Source organism: Octopus bimaculoides, chromosome 3, assembly GCF_046866305.1.
Source record: "Octopus bimaculoides isolate indiv1 chromosome 3, ASM4686630v1, whole genome shotgun sequence".
In the NCBI taxonomy this organism is placed as follows: Eukaryota; Metazoa; Mollusca; class Cephalopoda; order Octopoda; family Octopodidae; genus Octopus; species Octopus bimaculoides.
This window is the reverse complement of record NC_142930.1, coordinates 111,940,099-111,960,098: the sequence shown is the minus strand read 5'-3', so window position 1 is coordinate 111,960,098 and position 20,000 is coordinate 111,940,099.

The following is a 20,000-nucleotide window of genomic DNA, read 5'->3' as shown; positions in this document are numbered from 1 at the left end:
ATTTATTAAATGTCAAGAAGATAGTGTTGAAGTTTAAAGAAGGTGACAATTAGTTTTGAATATTTCATAATCTATTTCTATGCCTGTTTATTTATTTTATGCTTGTGTTTGTGTAACGCAAAATACGTGTATTAAACTTTATATTCAATATTATATACCAACATTTACTGCGCTGATTCATTGGCAGACGTTTCCAAGCAGTACTCATTGATTCATTCATAATAACCTCTTCTGTCAGTCCACATTCTTCGTGTTAATGATACACTCCTCATACTATATCAGTGGTAATGTCTTTGCTTTTACGCATTTATGTTTTATTAATTTTCAGCTTTTTTTCCTTGATTTCATTTACCTCCCCTTTATCTACTTCCTTTTTACAGTTTGATGAATCACCATTAATGTGATCAGGCTAAAGTTACAAACTCATTTAATGCTTTTATGGATATAGTTATGTATGTGGTTTTGTGAATTTATGGAAAGTGAATAAAGATTGCTCAGCACGAATCCCAGTTTTCTATGGTCAATTGACCACACCAGTGAACAAATCGAGACTTCACATGTCACTGGGGGAGCAGTGGGGCAAGCGTTGTACAACATCCGCTGTCGGTTGCTTTGCATTCTGAAAAATTGGACATGTATGGGCAGTGGAAACTTGTTGGTCTTAGTTATGAGTGACTTGAGGTGGCCGATGACATGAAGTTTCTTTTGAAGTACAATTTATAGGACATCGAGCTGTTCTTAAATGCCTAATACTCCTCAAGAAATGCTGGTAGACCACAGTTTATCTCTCCTTTCCGTAATACAGGTTGACAGTTTCGAGTTGTTTTTCAGGTGTTCTGTGAAAAAACGAGCTCTTTTGTTGGCGACACTAGAATGGGTAAGGTATAGATTCTTTCTATATTACTGATGGCTGGAGGCGCAATGGCCCAGTGGTTAAGGCAGCGGACTCGCGGTTTCGATTCCCAGACCGGGCGTTGTCAGTGTTTATTGAGCGAAAACACCTGAAGCTCTATGAGGCTCCAGCTGGGGGTGGTGGCGAACTCTGCTGTACTTTTTCACCACAATTTACTCTCACTCTTTCTTCCTGTTTCTGTTGTACCTGTATTTCAAAGAACCAGCCTTGTCACACTGTGTCACGCTGAATATCCCCGAGAACTACGTTAAGGGTACACATGTCTGTGGAGTGCTCAGCCACTTGCACGCTTCTTTCAGGAGCAGGCTGTTCCGTTGATCGGATCAACTGGAACCCTCGTCGACGTAACCGACGGAGTGCCGTAGTAGTATTGCTGACGGAAATATCAATTCGTTATAAGAACAGAGTGCAATACTTCGAAAATATAAATATCGGCTCCCTTTTGCTCCTCATTTAATGGTAGTAATGTTCCATTGTGTCTTTTAACGGCTTCGGATATTTTTCTCTTTTGCTTGCAAATTAATGCCGTTCGCTGAAAAGCGTTTGCAATTTATAATCATTCGGAAAATATTTTCGGATTAGGAAGAAAAAATATTTTTCAGCACCGGTTTCTTGCAGCAATATTATAACGTGCCTGACACCAAACGACATATTTATTACTATACTTTATAAGGCAGCTTCTAGATTTTGTTGATGAATACTTTATAATTTCCTGTAATCGGCTTTGAGATAATGCTTCGGAGATGTAACCTGCGGCACTGGTGAAAGGGAAATCAACAGGGAATAACACACATATACTCATGCGGATGTTTATTTGCATTCGCTTCAAGACGTTCAGTGAATGGTTGAGTTTGGCATGGATAGACAGATCAGTGTTGAAGGGTTTTACGATTACTGTTACATCAACAAAGATTCCTAAGGTATATACATGGGAAATGTAAATATATTTGTTAGAGAGAAGTCGTCTAACACATAGCTCCGTCGGAGATATAAACTCTGGAGAAATGCCGCAATAAATATGGGTAATCACGAGGAATATAAATTAAATATGATATATAAATGGCTATTTTTATCTGATATTGCTGCTGTTACATATAATGGAATTTTACTTAGCTGGGTAACTACTTGTAATGCCACTTATTGTTTAGCACAATTTTCAGATATATCCGTGGTTACAGTTTTTGTCTAAGGATGTTGGCAGCCAGCTCGCTTATTGATAGCTTCCAATGAGACACGAATACATCTAACATTTTAATTTGTTGCAGCAAGTGAGTGTTTTGTCTCTTTGATATATAAAGGGTGTGTGAATAGTCTTGAGCCTCAAAAGAACAAACCATGGTACAAGACTTCAAGGTTCAAAGGCCTTGAAGACTCAAACCTTTTCATCCACCCCTCGTATAGGTTTCTTTCGAGTCTTGAGGAAACGTTTTAATATTGATGCAGTTGAAGCTCTCCGTGTATTGATTAGACATTCATTTATAAAATATGTGGAGATTTGAAGAGGTTATGCGTCTTAGAATAGTCGAAGCTAAATATAGTTAAATAGGGTATTCTTTTATTTTTCTTTTATCTTTTTCAGTCATTTGACTGCGGCCATGCTGGAGTATCACCTTTAGTCGAACAAATCGACCTCAAGACTTATTCTTTGTAAGCCTGGTACTTATTCTATTGGTTGTCAAATGACGGTGGGGCGACAAAGACACACACATCTATCTATCTATCTATCTATCTATACATACATATATACATATACATATATATATATATATACGATGGACGTCTTTCACTTTCCGTCTACCAAATCTACTCATAAGGCTTTCGGCCCGAGGCTGTAATAGAAGACACTTGCCCGAGGTGCCCCGCAGTGTAACTGAACCCAGTACTATGTGGTTGGTAAGCAGGCAACTTACCACACAGCCACTCCTGCGCCTATTTGATATTTTGACATCTTTTATTAAAATACTTATAATATTTATGTTCATAACAGAAGTGCATTTGAAGAACCTCATAAAAGTTGAGGATAACTAGAGTGGCTACACTGACAATGAAAGTGTGTGTCTGTCTGATTATGTCCCTCTTTTTACTTACTTCAATTTTATTACAGCGCGGAAAGATATTATTGTAAGTATTGTTACATTGGAACTAATTTCTTGATAAAACTAAAGAAAAAAAAAGACGAAAAGAAAAAGGGTTGCAGCATTGGGGAGCAGGACGGAGATTAGTTATAAAAGTTGTAAAATTCAACAAAATATTTTTAGTATTAATTCTTTAATTGCATTTGTAAGAACGTTAGAGCGCTTGGGGGTTTAGTTAAAAGAGGTATTAATATTTGAAATTTACGTCTAGAAAGTTAGTTTTACTATACTAATGTAGAGTCCTCCATTGTAAGACAAATTTTGTAGATTTTTGTTTTCCAAAACAATATTAGTAGTTTGTACACAGTCGCTGTGGCCTTTGTGGGATATGTGCAGGGCACAGAACGTCTATATTATGTACGTATATTTGCTCAGATCGAAGGTATGGTACAATAAAAGGAGGGGCGGGTCAATTAGATTCCTTCACAGGGCAGCCACAACTCATATTATGTCACTGGTAAATTTTAAGGATAGAAATGTGTCGTCACCATAAAGACCGCAGTGAAATCGTGGAATGTCGGGTTTCAGTTTCAATAAGATAAATAAATAGACCAAGAACACTTCTCCATTATACCAAATCGTTAGGTTTCTTAGTGATATGAAAGGGGATATCAGAGTTTTTATTGATCCCAGTAAATTTTTGTAATGTACCACTGTATTATGTGCGTAACGAATAACATTTCTTCGTTGTTTAGAATTTCAATAAAAGGGGACGTAGAAAGCAACTCGAAGTTCCCATTAAAATAAGTATGTTGTTGGCACTCCGTCGCTTACGACGTCGCGGGTTCCAGTTGATCCGATCAACGGAACAGCATGCTCGTGAAATTAACGTGCAAGTGGATGAGCACTCCACAGACACTTGTACCCTTTACGTAGTTCTCGGGGAGATTCAGCGTGACACAGTGTGACAAGGCTGGCCCTTTGAATTACAGGCACAACAGAAACAGGAAGTAAAAGTGAGAGAAAGTTGTTGTGAAAGAGTACAGCAGGGTTCTCCACCATCCCCTACCGGAGCCTCGTGGAGCATTAGGTGTTTTCGCTCAATAAGCACTCACAACGCCCGGTCTGGGATTTGAAACCGCGATCCTATGACCGCGAGTCCGCTGCCCTAACCACTGGGATAGTGCGCCTCCACCTTCTAGATAATAATACATGTTAACATAATTTTGTAATGTAAGTAACGTAAGCAAAAGTATGTTAAAAACCTTCGTATGAATTATCAACAGTTGTCCGGTCGGTTATATCACAAGACAAGAGAATCAGAATAGCTAAAAGAAAAAAGAATACGTATACGTGAGGTAAATACAGAAACAGAGAGGCATAGAAAGAGAGGAAAATGGTATGATTAATTAAGGCAGAGGGGGAAAGACATTTATAGATAGGGAGAAAAAAGCAGTATGAGTAAAAGAGTGAAAGGGAGAGAGAGGTAGGAGGGAAGAAAGGTGGTGGAGAGAGAGATGAATGGAGACAGAGGAATCTAATGTAACTCTTTTAACGGTTGCCGAAAGTGTCCGCTACAAGAACTGCACTAAGGTGTTTGAGGCTTCCTGAAATATATTTATAATTGTTTCTGAGCAAACATGCAACCTCCGGAACAGAGCAGACTTAATGAAAATAGATGGCTTTCAGCTACTGAAACGAAATATATTTTGACTGTCATTTTTGTAGCTACACATTTAGATTTTGCTGTCTTCCTCTTTCTATATTTCATTCTTGCTCGCTATTTCTTTTAAAAATATTTTGTATCATATTTTATATAGTTATTTGGGTTTTTTTTTTTCTGTACTGTTTTATGGAGATTTCTTTTTAATGGACATATGAAATTAAATTGATTTTTTTCTCTCTTATTGACAGATTTGCAGCAATAATGATAATAATAATAATAATAATAATAATAATAATAATAATAATAATAATAATAATAATAATAAAAAATCCATTTTGGTCTGCTTCAGCATTCTGCTTCTCTGGACGATAGATTTGCTCTTATAAGCAAGGTTTCTAGTAAAAATATTGTCAATATTGCGGATGCATAAATGCAGTTACCACACGTATATGTATATATAATTGCATATGCATACACATATATACGCACATATACATATGCACATACATTCGCACATAATACATGCATATATGTATCTATCTACATATGTATATATATATATATAATATATATACATACATATAATTATACACACACACACATATACATATATGTATATATATAATTACGTGTGTATGTGTGTGTGGCCACGTTTGATATTTAACATGGCGTTCGCTTACACAACTCCTATGAGTTTTAAATATTGCTGGAAAGCAAGGAAGAAGAATACCAAAAAGAAGCAGTGAAGAAATAATCTTCTGTCTGCCACTAGATGTTGGAACATTCTCGTTATTTTTCTTAAGAGGAATTTCAGTGCAATCTGAACAAAGAATTTTGTAAACGTAATCAAATATTCTTTTGAAACTACCTTCATTTTGTTTCCTTCTTTCTTCACAGTAAACATGTCACGTTAAAGGTTCAGGAAACTAAATTATCTCAAATTGCACCACCTCTTATTTTCCAATACTCTCTATTTCAGTGGCAAATGGCAAATATTGATATTTTCACTTAGCATGAGACAATTTTTTGAAAGAGAATGCATTCTACTTAATTGATTTAAAACGAATTTTTCATACAAACCTCTTGTGTGTTGTGTGTGCGTGTGTGTGTGTGTGCATGTGTGTGTGTGTGTGTGTGCATGTGTGTGTGAGAGAGAGAGTCCGTGTGTGTGTGAGGAGAGAGAGACAGAGTATATGTGCGTGTGGGTCCCTTTTGAAAGAAGCGCATAATATACTGGATTGTAAAAACACTATTTAGATAACTTGGGATTCGAACTTTAAATAATTTATATACGTTAGATTCATTATGTGAAGTTAGTCAGATATATATATATATAAATATATATATATATATATATATATATATATATATATATATATATATACATACATACATATATATATATATATATATACATACATATATATATATATATATATATATATACATATATATATATATATATATATATATATATATATATATATATATATATATATATATATATATATATATATATATATATGCATATATATGAATATATGCATGTATGTATGTATGAGTGCGTGTGTAATAGATAAGTTATATATGTGTGAATATATATATATATATATATATGTATGTATGTATAATAAGCATATTTTATTGATTTTAAGAGAAGAAATTTGGCCTTACACGAGTTAAAAGGAAAGTATAAACTCCTTTTAATACGTATGAAAGTATGGTGTCTTCTCTTTATCATTTTTATTATGTATGGAAACTCTAACTGCAGGAAAATTATTTCACTGACGCTGAAGCTGAATTTTCTGAACGTTATCTTCTATGTAGTTATACATGTTAAACATGATATAATTTTATTTGCAGTGCGGCAGTTTGCATTCGAAATTATCGGAACTCGAATAGCATTTTATAAAATAAATGTTATATTTTCCTTAAATACCAGCATGCTATGTACATACGTTGGCAGATATTTCCAAGAGATTAGGCAATATTAAGAATTGCATGCAGCATTTATATCGGAGAGCATGTGCTATATTTAAGGTTATAGGAGATTATGGAGATTTCGTTAAGTGGTCATTATTTTTGCTGATTTGCTTTTATCGTTTCACATAAATATCAAACTGACCATTTAGAAGTAATTTGTAAGCCCAGCAGTCTTACTAATTACATGGGCGATAAGAACATACTCCTGGTGTTTGTAGTTCTGGATAGGACGACTGAGGTTGTGGTTTATTTGAAAAAATCTCGAATACTGTACGATATATTTCACCACAGCCTCTCATAGATTTGCATACAAGTCGACAGTAGTAGCTGGTTGTAAAGTTCAGAAGATGAACCCTGGATTATGTATATGTTTATAATAATCAAGAATTATCTTAATGATTGAGAATTCCCTCAGCCAAAACTACAGCGACTCCCATGATATGTGTATAATATAGGTTTCAAATTTTAGCACACGGGCAGCAAGGTCTAAGGTGGTGGGTTAGTTGATTACATCGTCCCCCAAGCTCACCAAGTATTTATTTTAGTCGATACCGAAAGGATGAAAAGCGGAGTGGATCTTGCCGAAATTTGAACTCAGAACATAAAGACGGACAAAATGCCGCTAAGTACTTTTGCACGGCGTGCTAACGATTCTGTCAACTCACCGCTTTATGATTTGTGTGTAATATTGCAGTTCATTTTATATCAGATTCTATACTCCGAGCGAAGGCATGTAGCTTAGTGGATCCGAACTGCATTGACGATCGCAAGATCATGGTTTCGATTCCTTCACCGGGCATTTGGGGGTCTGTTGTGTTCTTGAGCAAAACACTTCATTTCTCGTTGGTGCAATTCACACAGTTGTACATGAACAACCCTGCAACGAACCGTTTTCCGCTGAGAGGAAATGATATGATTTCGCTCACTTACACGCAATTGGATCCGGGTAACCAACAGTATGAATCCGAGGACTCGTGACTCGAGACATTAATTATGTTTTCGCTACACTTCCAAGCGATGATTAGTAGCGTTGATTAGGCCGTGTTATCTAACCCCAGGTTAACTCTAATTAGTCAAGCTTTTAAACAAAGGTATTACATTTGTGGACATCCAGTACTTTTGTAGAAGTACGATAACATTATCCAGTAACTCATCTCCTTTCTTCAGTATCAAAAGTGTTATTTTAGACTGATTACACTAAGCCCTCGACTATTACGTGTGTTACGTTCCAACCACGATGAGTGAAAATCCGCGAAGTAGAAACAATACAGTATATTTTTAAAAATTATTTTTACAATTAGTATATATGTATTTTATTATCTTTTATATATTCAAGCTTTTATAAACTCTTTCCACCCTCTTAGGAGTACTCGAGTCTTCTCATTTTTGCCTCCCGAGTTTAGTTTTCCATACAGTATGTGTGATTCTTTGTTTACTCATCTACGGTACAATACGTATTTTCTTTTAATATATTTTAATTAATGTTATACAGTGCAGTACTCTACTCTATTTTTATTTATTAATTTATTAATTTGTAGGCGTGAAAATGCTTATTTTACCAAACATTCTTAAAAAATATAAATACCTATGGGCCGCAAATACCCACGATATAGTGCCGAGTCCACAATATAAATTTACATATATTAACCAGAAAAAATCCGCGATGTTCTGGAGGCGCGATAGGTGAACCGCGATATAGTGAGTGACTACTGTAACTCCTATTTCTTACAGATCAGCCATATCACAAAGGCTATCTAACTGTCTCCCTCTTTTTCTCTCTATCTCTCGTAAACCTATAAAGTGGTTACTACGGGTTAAGGTGAAATATTAAAATAACATGAATATGGTTGTGAAATGCAAATCAAAGAAATTGAGCTGGATACTAATATAATTCAGGTTTGAGTAAAATTTTCAGTATTCAAACTGGTTGATACAATACACAAAAAATCTTGAGTGAAGGGCATGCATATACAGGGGTTATGGTTAATTGCGAAGTTTTGTGTGTATATATAACATTGAGAAAGCTGAATCTGTTAGTTAGAAACTGAGTTAGCACACGTTGCAGCTTAACGATTTTCATTCTTCATTGTATAGTGAAAAATTTTGAATTAACATAAGCACATATATTACTCATTTCCTTTAAATAGCTTTGTAAAACTGCAAGAATCATACGACAGATTATGAAACATGAAGCTAATTTGCTTACTATTAGTCATTTTGCAAAGTATTGATTAATTTATCAAATATTTCCTTTAAAACTTTTGTATAAATTATTTAAACGTCAGAAGAGAATCAAAGAAAAGCTATTCCGTCAACAATAACCGTATATAACAGTTCAGCAATGGACAGACGATCGTCTTTTAATGTAAGCACCCAAGAGACAGTATTCGTACGAAATGTAAACGATATTAGCTTGGAACACTAGTGAATTGAGGTTATATCTTATAAAACGGAGAGAAATGGAGAAGATTGCAGAACATACGTAAATTCTACGAAAACTGAAAAATTTCATAGTACAGAGCTCCATATGATATTACGAATTTGAATTGGTTACAGAATAGATATTTCTATATAATTATGCTCATCTTTCAGAGTTCGATAATGGTGATGAAAAATGTTCTTCACGCACAAAAGGTGTCAGTGCTTAGGTAACTGCTTGTGTGCATGAGTATACGTATGTCTATCTATCTATCTATCTATCTATCTATCTATCTATCTATCTATCTATCTATCTATCTATCTATCTAGCTATATATATATATATATATATATATATATATATATTCTTTTATTCTTTTAATTGTTTCAGTCATGAGATTACGACCATACTTGAGCACCACCTTTCAGTCGAATAAATCAGCCTCAAGACCTGGTACTTATTTAAACTTTTTATTTTGTCTAACAACAAAGTTACGGAGGACATAAACACACCAATACCAGTTGTCAAGCGGTGATGGGGAACAAAAACACAGACACACACAAACAGATATATATATATATATATATATATATATATATATATATATATATATATATATATACATATGTATGTATATATATTATATATTATATTATATTAGATATATATATATATATATACAAACGAATGAGTAAACAAGTAAAAGAAAGAAGCCCTCGGTACATTTAGTTATTGTTTTTGTATTTAATAACAATGTAACTCACCCCTAGATCCCCAGATTTTCAAGGTCAAGCGGATTTGGTGCTTTTACCTGTCGTTTCACCGAAAGCGCATGTGCTACCTGTATCTTCCATCGAATTTGTTACCTGTCCTACTCGTGTGCTGCTTCACGATGCCATCCCAAGGTAAGAGTGTTTAATTTTGGAAGCGATATTAGCGAAGCAGCTACATACAACTTCGACGTTAAGGAATTAAAGTGTTCATATGTTTGGCTTCTTGAGAAGTGATGTATAATTACCACCACGATATCCCTTGATATATATTACTGGACACATCTAAATAAAATACAGGACCAAAGCGATTTAACGATCTCTCTCCGACTCTTTTCGAGATAGGTCGTGTGGTGGGTTCTCCGCATCTATTAACATATAAATAAAACTAATACTCTTTATAGCAGAGTGCTGGAATGTTGAAGAACTCACGGCCGACAAATATGCAGGAGATTCTTCTCAAGATACCTATGACTGTGTTTCTAATCACAGCTTGGGGTGGCTCGAGTGCCTGTGAATATAAAGAGTTTTCTAATTAAACGTTCTGTAGGATAGTGTTGATGTCTCGACGTCTTGTATTAAGCCGTGGAATCCGTTATCTTTGATAGGCTGAATTGTTTGAAGGTGCATATAGATCTCTTCCTGATTTAGTGGCGTACCATGGCGTACCATTCGTAGAGCATGAAATTTTCATACCATCGTCTCTTTACTGTGATAAACAGTGGAGTACATATGTATGTTATACTATATATGTATATATATATATATATATATATATATATATATATATATATATATATATATATATATATATATATATATATATATATATATATATATATATATATATATATATATGTATATATACAGGCACACACACACACACACACACACACAAAGAAAACACACACATATATGATAAACCCAGTAAGGCGTTTTGTATTTTTCGCACCATCATGGTAAACAAATTTTTGTCCCAAATATCCAGAATGAAAGACGAATAGTTTGTAAGTAAGGAAAAATAGAATAAAACCAATCTTTAAGGCAGAAAGATTGTTTTATTAAGAATGTAGCCAACGGTATTTGGTGGACAGGAAGTATGTGGATTCAATAGATTCCAACGGAAAGAAAGGAAAGAAAATGTAGATTGAATATCGATTGTGCGTAGGTGGAGAAAGTTATCATTCGTGTACTTAGGCATGTATGTATATACGGATGTGTAATAAATTCTGTAAGTGCATGGATAGCATGTGTGAATGAGAGTGCAGCTTTAAGTGCGTGAGAGAGGGTATGTGCGATTTATCACATTCCCCTTGTATACTTTCCATATGTATATTTACAGAAATTTGCACACAAACTCACTCACATGTATACATACATACATACATACATACATAAATACATACATACATACATACATACACAATTGCACACAAGCATTATACAATCTCTTATGTTCAAACACCCACACATACACGTTTTAGTAAAAACCATTGACATTGATGCTGTGTACCTATGTGCTGTTGGAGCCGATCTTTTCTTACACGGCACACCAGTCATTTGCACACAGATATAAAGTCCTGTTGCAAATCAATGGCTTTAAACGAAGAATATAATAATGCCAACGTTATTTTCCAACTTCTGTGCAGTTGAAATTGCTTATGTGTTTAAGGATTGTGACCTGTGTACCTTAGTCCGCTTTAACACATGAGATAAACCATAAAATCGAAATCGTTTCAAATTCGAAACAAATATTTTCCACACACTCCAGTTAGCGATTTGTCGTTCGCTGATGATCTTGGTATTATAGCTCACTCGAAACAAGATGTTCTGGAAAGAATGAACCTATTCTCTAGTACCATTATTGCATTTGGAGTTGAATAACTCTTAAGAAACCAAAGTCATGTTTATGCCTGTCCACGGGAAATCGTATGGCTAAACAAATATACTTAACCAATGGAACAGACGTGAAGTACTGGATTCTTTTGCATATTTTGCACCTCTACTTCCAAGAAAAGATTCTTAGATTCATAGATTAATTAGATAATTACGAAAGCTTAAGTTGCATAGGATGAGATGATACAAGCACTACACATGCGAAACTTGGCGGACCTCAGATTCCTCTTTGAACAGACTAGGTTTTCAATATATGGAATATTGAAGAGATCCGAAGCTTAAAAGGTGCATAATTTGGCATACCAAAACAGGATCTCTGAATGTATAGGAGTTGTATAGCTGTGAAAATGTACAATGAACGTACACACACACATATAGAAGCTCGATAATTTTACCTTAGATAATAGCTTGTGTACGGTTTAAAAACCTTTGATAGTGTAAAACGAGTCATAACATGGGATGCACTGTACTTGTATGATTTTCTTGGAAAAGCAATTTAATTGAATTAATTATAAAAGTATACATCGAATAAGCGTAGCAATTTGCGTGTAGCTTACTGCAATGGAGTTTTCTGTTGCTTCCTTTATGAAAACTATCGATGTTTGAAGAAAACGAATTGACGTTGTAGCAGAGATCTTGCTCAGAATTGAAGTAAGAAGATTTAGGTATAAAATTAAATCGGCTTGAAATTAGCATTACCATATTTGGTAATGTGGAGCAGAGTTTAGCTGCGCTATACAATCGGGCACTATCAAAACACTGTCATTTTTTTTTCATCCAATCACATTTGAAGTCAATATTAATTTCGAATGTAAAGAACAAGGCTAGACATTTGAAGTCAGTATTAATAAGCGTTGACAGGCAAAAAATTTGTTTTAAATTTCCGTGCTTAAAACTCTAAATGAACACTCTGGAATTTTTTAACAAACTTTTATCGACTTTCAACTTCGGAAAATTGTATTTCTTGAGGGAATTTTCTTATTGCAGACTGAGGCTATGTGATTTTAGATCCACATTGATAAGATATCTCTTAAATCATAATTTCATAATTCTTTCAGAATATTCCACTGTCTTTTATTTTATACACATTTACTTACAAAATTATACAACAAATTCTAAATTATGTATATATAACTTACTGATATAGCAAACATTTTTTGAATATATTTCCTTTGTTTTTTCTCAATTGTCATTAAATCTCTTTCATTAATGTTTAAACCACCTAACAACAAACACAATATTTATTAATTGAAAGTTTTTGTCATATTTTACTTAAGCAGATTATATTGCTTAATTTGGTCGGCTTAAAAATAAACATCAATGAAATTAAAGTTATGAAAATTGATCAAGAAAGTAAGAGGAAGGTGAAAACCGAATGATGCTGTTTTAGAAAGTGAATTTAATGAAAGATTTAAGGGGAAAATTATGCAATGCGAATATTTTGAAATATTTAGAAATAAACCTACCATTCACACATACATTTGTATAAAAGCCGACCTACGGTTGTGGAGTTCCGAGTAAGTTGCATAATTGCACCCTTACAAGCAAATCTTGAAATGAAAAGAATGCAAATGTTGGATTTAAATGTTTATTATAAAGCACAAGCAAAAGAGAATATTTCGAACACAACATCATATTCCGTGTCCATTCATTAACATAACGAGGAAGAAAAAGAGAAGGAAGAAAGTAAGACCGTATTTATATTAATTTCAAATTTTGGCACAAGTTCAGCAAGTCCGAGAGAGGAGTAAGTCGATTACAACGACTCCAGTGCCAAATGGTACTTATTTTATCAACTCCAAAAAGATGAAAGGCGAAGTGGACCTCGGCGGAATTCGAACTCAGAACGCAAAGATGGACAAAATGCCACTAAGCATTTCGCCCGATGTGTTAACAATTCTTCCACCTCAAAGTCTTAGACCGTATCTATATTACTGATAACTATATCAACGCATTTTTCTTAGAAGAATGTAAATATGTGCGAAAGTTTAAATGATGTCACAGATGTCCTGTAGTTGTAGCGGATATCAAGGAATGTTTATGTATTGGTTTTATTGTATTAATCATTTTCAGAATTTCCGTTCAATTTCTGTAAAACCCCTAAACACGTAAAACGGATCATTATGATCCGTGGCACCCTTTACGTACGCCAGAGTTGTCGGTGCCCCCAGTGAGTGTGTGTGAGTATATACATACATATATATATATATATATATATATATATATATATATATATATATATATATATATATATATATATATATATATATATATATATATATATATATATGCGTCTATGTGTGTGTGTATGTGTGTGTGTTTGTGTGTGTGTATATGTGTGTGTGTGTGTGTGTGTGTGTGTGTGTGTTTGTGTGTGTGTATGCATATGCGCTAAACTCTTCCGTCGTTCGACGACGTATCAGGGTTCGACAATTTTTTATCAAACAACCACACAGATGAATTGTTTATAGAGATCAAATGTTACTTGTACAGGTGCAACGGGATGATGCCACATGTCATATGCCGAATGGTTCTGGGTTTAGTCACACTGCTTGGCATCTTCGGCAAGTATTCTCTACTATGGCCTTGGGCCGACCAAAGCATTGTGAGTGGATTTGGAGGATGGAAGCTGAAAGAATCCCGTAGTATATATATATATATATATATATATATATATATATATATATATGTGTGTGTGTGTGTGTGTGTGTGTGTGTGTTTGTGTGTGTGTGTGCGTGCGTCTGTGTGTGTGTATTTGTGTGCTAGTGTTTGTATCCCGACCATCGGTTCGGCAAAAGAGACCAATAGAGTAAGTACTAGTCTTACAAAGAATAAGTCCTGAGGTCGATTTACTCAACTAAAGCCGGTGCTCCAGCATGGCTGCACTCAGATGACTGAAACAAATAAAAGAGTAAAAGAGTAAGCTTCCATGTAGAGGGATTGAACCTGAGTCTTTATAGTTGTGAAGTGAATTTTATAAGCACGTGATCATGCCTGAGATCATTAACAAACATATTTGATGACAGGGCATGTTCTGGTTATGCTCAAAGATATTTGAACGTTATTTCCACTTAGTTTTCAAAAGACCGCCATAACTATTGACAATGAATATCCAATAACGTACATTTGATATTCAATAGCTTTCACTGCATCACCTTTAGAACCTGTAACTTCAGTCGCTATTACTGGAAGCATTGATCTTTATAATGTTTTCATTATTTTATGTCAACGACTCTAAGCAGTTAACACTTGCTATAAAAACATTATGATTGATTCATTCAAGTGTAGAATGTTAGGAGGAACAATAAAGTAGTAAACTAACTTAAATTCTTTAGAATATCTGGTTCCTTCTAATGCCATAGAGCATCACAGATAGTAAATTGCTAGAATAAATGGTTTCCAGTATTTGCTTCAATATTTTGTTTATTGATATTTTGTTACGGGAAAAATAAGAAAATAAAGAAATAAATGAAAATTAGGATATCACTTTATTTTTTCAACATTCTGGGTTTTAACGAAATATGTGCACTTTGTGTTCGGTTCTTGGCATAGTCTTCTATTGCACCACTTACAGAACTGTAGGGTGTTGTTTGTGCAATTTTATGTTACAGATTTTCATCATTGCTCTGCCGCACTACTAACGATTTTGTTATGTAACATTTCTTGATGAAGTGGTCAATCAGACTATCAGTTATACGTCGCTGGTCACAATGCGCTTTGCATCAGTTTAGCTTTCGAATTACGCCACCACGCTGGCTAGACGAGCAGGTTAACATTCCCCCCTGATCGGAAGGTTGGTCCGTTGCAGTGTTGCACATCTACAATTTAGTAGAGTGCAGCATCGTAAAACAAAGTGTTTTGCTCAAGAACACAACGCCCTGCACAGCCTGGGAATCTAAACCACGATCGATAGATCGTGAGTGCAAAATCCTAACCGAAACTTCACATTATGTAAATTAAATATATTAAATTGCTTAATTTAGTTTATTTGCTTTGCGTTATACCATGATGTCGATTTCTAAAAAGAATGAAATGGCGTTATGTATGATTACTTATGAGCAGTAATATTAGGGTCTTTGTAATGAGCAAGCAAAAAAAAAAGAAGAGTAATTGAATATATATGTATATATATATATATATATATATATATATATATATATATATATATATATATATATATATATATATATATATATATATATATATATATATATATATATGGGAGAATATACAAGTAATAACAACAGACGAGGACAGGTGGTGTAAATAACAAAAGTATATATTAGTATGACGCTCGGGAATACGGAAAGTCTTTGACGTTTCGAGCTACGCTCTTCAACAGAAAGAATACGGAGACAAGGAGAAAAACACGGAGAAAAAGAAAAAAAAAATTGTATATATATATATATATATATATATATGTGTGTGTGTGTGTGTGTGTGTATACTATGCACTTTCTTCCTTGTTCTTCAGTTTAAACTTCAAATTTCTAATCCCACCAAAATTTATCTGGAAATAATATCCCCCTTTCAGAATTTGTTCTTTCTCGTCTTGTTTCGTTGTCTTATGAGGAGACATCTTTTCTCTGTTTGTTTCTATGATGTTCTTTTCGTGTTGTCTCTAACTATATATGGGTTTTCATCTGTAAGTATTATTTCTTCCTCATCGAGCGATTATGTTATGGATACTAAAGATAGGAATGGCTAGTCGTGAGATGTTTAATTATCTCATTCTGACATTTGGCCTACAAATGTTACTTTTTATCTCCAGATTTTGGCTGGTGGTGCTCGGAAAACTGGAGTATGGTGTTGCTGTTTTTTTTCTTTTTTACTGTTGGGAGTTGAAGTATTTTTGTCTTTATATTTCTTACATTTATTTATTTGTTTATTTCTTCGCTTTATATTTGCAGTTCTTCCAGGAAATGCCATTCTTGCTGATAAACGAGATAATTCGAGAACGGAGCGGAGTGAACGTTTTGACGGCGAAAAAAAAAAAAACACAATTTTCGGTAGTCTGGACACGTCGCAAGTTTCACAGACAACAGGTGAGCCCATGTAGTTGCCGAGTGGCAGCCACGAGATCGCAAAAGACCACTTGGAAGGGTTCCAAGATTACAGGAAGACTATTTAGTTCAGCAATTTGGCTCAAGATATAAAAAGATGGTGTCTACATTCATATTCATCAATATACACACACACACACATACACACACACATATATATATATATATATATATATATATATATATATATATATATATATATATATCGTACGTTTGTATATACATATATATACAAATATTTGTTGTGAGGCTGTATTTTAGTATAAAACACGTGACTCATAACATCAACATTTATAAAATCTGTTTCAGTTTACTAATCTATTAACGATAATTTTTTTCCTGCACATATTTTATTAGTGAAATGATGAAATCTAGATGTAAAATGAGAAATAGATATACATCTTGATTACACGTCTTCATTTCATTTATAATTCTGCTACATTTTAGTATTTTCCTTATGATATTTTACTGGAATATCATCTTATACAATGTCCTCTTCCACTTCAACATACTTATCTGTGTCTATCTATATTGTTTGGATGTCATCCGCATCCTTTATCTCCTTTTTTTGTTGTTGTTGTACTTTTCGGTATTGTTTTCCTCTCTATTATATTCGTGTTGTTTTGTAGTTGAGATAATCAAAATCAGATATTTGATATTATCTAGTACTGCTTGCAAAGATTTGCACTCCCTCCTCTCTCCTTTCTCTTGTTATATATATATATATATATATATATATATATATATATATATATATATATATATATACAAATATATATATACACATACACATATATACATGTACACATACGTATATATGTATATATATAAGCATATATATATATATATGTATATATATATATATATATATATATATATATATATATATGTATGTATATGTATATACACACATAGGTATATCTATCTATGAATCGCACACACACAGACATATGTATGTATATAAATGTATGTATGTGTATATATACATACACACACACATGTATACACACACACGCACACACACACACACATATATATATATATATATATATATATATATATATATATATATATGTATATATATATATATATATATATATATATATGTATGTATATATATATATATATATATATATATATATATATATATATATATATATATATATATATATATATATATATATATATATATGAGCAACATTTGGTTTGCTGTTATCTATGTGTTTTTGGTTTTTCGTCTCCGTTTTGATAAAATGAAATGCGTAATACTATCAAATATCAAAACATTTCATTTACAAAATGAGAGAGAAGTCAGAACAGAGGGTAGTTTAAGATAATAGAGTTACCCTTTCTAAGTACTTTCCCCTCAAATATTTCCTTTGTTTTTATTCTAACAGCAATGGTTTCGAAGACATCTGATTGTTCCTCTAATTTCAATTCTTCGCAGATGCTGTATCACTGAGACTCTTCTGCTTTTAACTTTCGTTTGTCTCCTTTACTAATGAATTATATACATTACCCAAAACACAAAGCCTCTGGAATCGGGAAACCATTATGTCTAAACAATAATTTTGTAAAGTTACATTTTGACAAACAAAATAAACAAGTATCTATCTATCTATCTATCTATCTATCTATCTATCTATCTATCTCTTCTCACGGACGTGCTGTCACATCGGCTGCGAAGGTAAACGTTTATTTGACCTTTTACTGTCCACATTTTGTTGGAATTTTTAAATAATTTTGTTGCGAAGCACCTAGGCTTCATTTGTGTGTATTTTCAAGGGCAGGAATTGACCCCCAGCGGCAGTTCCGGCCCTAGCAAAATACAAAAATTTCGTTCTTGACATTTGAAAAATGTCGAGAAACATAATTTTGGAACGCTTGGAATGCTAAACACGAAGGGTGTGCTGTCAGGGCAAGGATGCGTGCTCTGAGGAATGAAGGTGTTGGAGCCGCACGAGAGGCCCGGGTGGCGGAGGCGCAGCGGGGTAACAGAGCCACCATCCGGTCTCTGGTAGATGAACAGGGGCGCGAATTGCTCGAGCCGAGCAAGATGTGCGAGGCGTTTCAGCAGCATTTTGCCCGACTGTTCGGGAGGAGTGGCGAGCGAGAAGGCAGGGTGGACTTTAGTGCCTACCTGCACAGCTTGCCACGACTCTCGGCAAGAGAGGCGGAGTGCTGCGAAGGGGTCATCACGGCGGAGGAGGTGAGGGACGCGATGGCGGGTTGCTCGACGGACAAATCTCCGGGTTTGGATGGTCTGCCCTATGAGCTTTACAACTGTATGCCAGACTTGTTTGGAGAAGTCTTGGCGGCCGTGTACTGCAACTGGCAGCAGAACGGGAGCATTCCCGGTTTTGTGAGCCGAGGAGCGATAACGCTGCTGAAGAAAGATCCAAACAAGGGGGACTCCATAGATAACTTTAGGCCCATCACTCTGCTCAATGCAGACATGAAAATTTTGGCCAAGGTGTTAGCCAAGCGGTTGGCGCTTGTCATCGAGAAACTGGTCGGCACGGAGCAGACGTGCGCCGTGCCGGGCCGGAGCATCCATGACAACCTCCATCTGATGCGCTACATCATAGAGAGGGTAGTTAAGGAACCTGGCATGGGTGGGGCCCTGATCAATTTGGATCAATCCAAAGCTTTCGATAGGGTAGACCATCGATACTTGGAGGCCGTCCTCGAAGCGGCCGGCTTCGGTCCCGTTTTCCGCGGCTGGATGGCTGCCTTGTACACAGGCATCCGTTCGGTTGTTCGCGTCAATGGACGTCTATCGGGACCATTCGACATTGCACGTTCGGTTCGTCAGGGATGCCCCCTGTCGCCGCTACTGTACGTATTGACTCTCGAGCCACTACTGCGGAAGCTGGTGACGCTGAGGGGCATCCCGCGAGAACTGGGGTGCGGGACGAGCGTGTCGGCATACGCGGACGACGTCACCGTCATAGCGTCTAGCCACGAGCACATCGAGCTTGTCGGCGAGACGCTGAAAGACTACGAAGCGGTGACGGGAGCGAAAATCAACCGGGATAAGTCGGTGGGTTTGCTGCTCGGCACCTGGAGAAGCAAGCCCATACCGTCCGGCAGCGCCTCAGTAGTGGGACGCTGGACGGACGGTCCGGTCAAGTTGCTTGGAGTCTGGTTCGGTCCGGACCTGCAAACGGAGAAGAACTGGGACGAGATAACGAGTAGGGTGGCCACTCTCTGCCG